Consider the following 3,998-nt stretch of genomic DNA (forward strand, 5'->3'; position numbering starts at 1 on the left):
CAGTACCTTTGCCAAGAAAACCCCAGTTGAGGTCATGAAGAGTTGGACAAGACTGAAACAACTTTATAACAACAAAAATGCAATTCTACAGTGTGATCTTGTGATCTTGGGAGACCTGGCTTCTTGTTGGGTGACTGCAAACAACTTATTTATGCCCCAAATAATGAAATTTAAAATGAAAAGAGACCCAAGAGATAATCTTATTTGACCTGCTCTCAATTTTCAGATAAGGAAACTGAGGAGCAGAGAGACAAAGAATTCAACCAAGCTCACTCACAGAAGCCCCATTTGATCCCTGACCCCTCGGGGGCTCTTTCCATTACATGATTTCACTCTGTGCTTTGGTTTCCTAATCTGTACAGTGAAAGAGGTTGAATTCAATGATTTTTAAGATTGCCCTCTAGCCAACTTTGTGTGATTAACAAAAAGGAAAAATTTTGACACCAAACTATGCCATGACCTAACAGAATTGAAGACTTCAGTTTTAGGAAAAAGTACAAAACTTCATTGTTTGACCCCAAACTTCTCCCGCCACCTGAGGAGTTAACCTTTCCTAGTAGCCTAGACACAAGGAAAAATTTTTCCCATGTTTCTTAGTGTCACCAAGCAGCTGTGTATATTCACACACCCAGATAATGCTAACATCCTTCTCAGCATTTGCTTTTTTTTTTCCTTAAACATCCCTCAGCTCCAGTGTGAGTCATGCCAAACTGTCTCTGTGATTCTCTGACTCACAGGTAACCTTTATTTGACAAAGGAGTTTTAAGGGAATTTGTTTTCCTTTCTAACATTTAATCCTTAAAAATAGTTTTCTACCTAATAGTCAACCAGGCTTCTTCTTCTAGGTTGTCATCCTCTCCAATGGTCTAAGATTGAAGCTCTAACTGATGAATTATTCCATTGCAGGTGTCCCAGGCACTGAAAACCCAAGTGCTAACATCAGAAAGGGGAAGAAATATGAATATTCAAACCAGGGACTTCTAAAGTGCAAAAGGAAGCCAAGGATACATACAGCAGCTCAAAGTTGGAAGTGATCTCAGAGACCATCTGGTTGAACTCATACATAAACAAGAATCCTATCTACAATATTCCCATACAAATATTCATCTGCTCTCTTCCTGGAGACCTCCAAGGCTAAGAAAACCCATTCTTCCCTGAGAGACCAGTGGCCAGCTCTCATAGTGAGCTAAAAAGAACCTGCCTTCAAATCCTATCTCTGTCCATCTGCATGATCTTGGATAATCTCTCTTAACCTCTCTGGTCCTCATTTATTTAAAAAATTTATTGTTATTCTAGTTTAGTCATGTCCAACTCTTTGTGACCCCATTTGGGGTTTTCTTGGCAAAGATATTGGAGTGGTTTGCCATTTCCTTCTCCAACTCATTTTATAGAAGAGGAAATTAAGGAAAACAGTATCAAATCACTTGCTCAGGATCACAGAGTAAGTGTATGAGGCAGGATTTGAACTCAGGTCTCCCTAACTCCAGGTCCAGTGTTCTATCTACTGTGCTACCTAGCTGTCTTAATAATTAGGTTCTTTGAAATAATCTCTAAACAATTAAGTTCTTTGAGATAATCTCTAAAAGTCCCTATGAATCTATGACTCCAAAATGCCCTTTGTTTCATGGAAATTTGCCTCTCATACTCATTGCTTCCAATTCTTATTTCTGGAAAAAAAAGTTGAAGAGACTAATTCTCCCACCTTATGGAGCCCGACCAAACCTTGACTGTAGCTATAATGTTGGCTTCCTTTCCCTGTTGCTCAAATTTGTTTTTTCATGTTAAACATTCCTAATTCCTTCATTCTTCCAAAAGAATGGTCCCTGCACTATCCTGATGATCCTCTTCTGGACCATTTTGAGCCTCGTACTATCCTAATTTCTGATTGTGTGACTAGAGGGTCATACATGAGTTTCACTATCTGGCCAACCCTAACTGTGCTTCATTACAGTAAGCATTTTCTTACCAATCTGTCCTATTTATGAACCCTCCCCACCAGCCCCAGAGCTCTGGAGCCTTTGCCATGGGGAACTCAGTCCCCTTAGCTGTGAAACTCCTCCATGGAGCCCCACATTGTCCTGATTGGTGGATGCATTGGCACAAACTCACTAGATCTAGCTAGCCCTACTGTGTGTCACATCTCATTTGGCCATTCATGTAGTAAGTAATCTCACCCTTGAGCTGCCACCAGACCTGTGCTCCCTTTCATCATCACCGAGCTTTCACTTCCTGCTCTGGAAACATTAATCAAATCAATGCTTGCCATTGCTCCTGAAAGAATTATATCAATCAGCTCCCCCACCACACCACTCACATTCTTGCAATTTCCCAGACCAAAACTCTCCTCTTTGGTCCCACTCTCCTTATGTTGTGACTCCCTCACTAGAAGGGAGAAGCTTCTTGAGTCCAGGGAATGTTTCCCTTTTTATTTATATTTGCACTATGGTGTTTGGTAGCTGGTAGGTGCTGAATCATTCATTGAATTCATTCATTCACTTATCCATCTTTCCATTTATTCAATGAGCATTCCAGTTTGTAATTTGTTTCCTATACTGAACATAGTACTCTTGGAGCGGTCTGACTAGGTGAGAGTACAGGACCACTTTCTTTGTTCTACACATTTATATTTCTTTGAATGAGGTCTAGTATCCCATTTCTCTTTAAGCATCAAAAGGGAGTCCCAAATCTCTCATTTCTCCCCAAACCTTCAGAGCCCAGAGGATAAAATACTCATTCCCCAGACTGGCATCCAAAGCCCTCCATGATCTTTCCCCAACAAATATATCAGACCCTATGTGTCTGCTCTATGAATCTACTACTCCATCAGATCAATTTTCTCCACTGTCCCCTGAACACACCTAATACTACATACTGTCTTCATTTCACCTTTGCTCATGCTTTTGTCTCTTGCCTAGCAACCTCCAAAGTGATCTTCCTTTTTTCATAGCCATTCAAATCTGTCATATCTGTTAAGATTCACTCAAGTCCTAGTTCTGCTACAATGCCTTTCCTGGTCAATCATTTTTGTTAAAAATGATGATGATGATGATGATGATGATGATGATGATGATGATGATAGCTAGCCTTTATAAAAAGCCCTTGAAGATTTGCAAAGTATTTTACTTGCCTCACTCCACTTGATTTACCCTACTTTATCTTCCTTAGGGGCTATTATTTACCCCAATTTTGCAGATGAGGAAACTGAGTTAAGGGTTTTGAACAGAGTCACAAAACTAGGGAGCATTTGAGGCAGTATTTGAACTTGGAACTTCTTAAGGTCAGGAAGTCCAGTGCTTTATGCCACCTGTTTCAAAAAAGAACCATTATAGTGAAGTGAAATCAGAAAACGCAGATTTGAGCACAAACAAGTCATTTTAACTCTCTGGGATTGTTTCCTCATCTTTAAAATGGAACTAACCATACTTGAACTACTACCTCAGAAGGTTGTTTTGAGGAGGAAAATGCTTTGCAAACTAATATGCTAAAAAAATGTGCATTATCACTCATTTGCCAACCTTTTAAGCATGGATTAAATGGGAGGCAGCTCTCTCTCTCTCTCCCTCTTGAATTCCTACAGTATTTATTGGCTGTACTTTTCATTTGGCCCTACATATCTGACTGCTTATAGACGCCTTTAGTGCCTATAAGGATTAGCTCTCTCCCCAGTGAGATCTTTGAGCTCTGATCTCAAAACCTGGCTGCTCCCTCATGGGGCCTGATATTCAATAAATACAACTGTAGACTCCCAATGAAAAGGCACCTCCCTAATCCTCCAGTGTCACAACTGAGGCCACATTACCTCCATCCCACCCCAGATAAGTCTCTGCTTTAAGGCATTATTCTATTTTTCAGATAACCCTATTATGAAATTTTCACCTATATTGAGCTGAAATCTGCCTTTCTGAAACTTCCATTTATCAGTTTGAATCTTCCCCTCTGGGGTGAAGCAGGATGAAGCAAATTCCTAAACACTTGGGAGATAGGCATCATGTCTCTCC

Source organism: Macrotis lagotis, chromosome 3, assembly GCF_037893015.1.
Source record: "Macrotis lagotis isolate mMagLag1 chromosome 3, bilby.v1.9.chrom.fasta, whole genome shotgun sequence".
NCBI classification, from domain to species: Eukaryota; Metazoa; Chordata; class Mammalia; order Peramelemorphia; family Peramelidae; genus Macrotis; species Macrotis lagotis.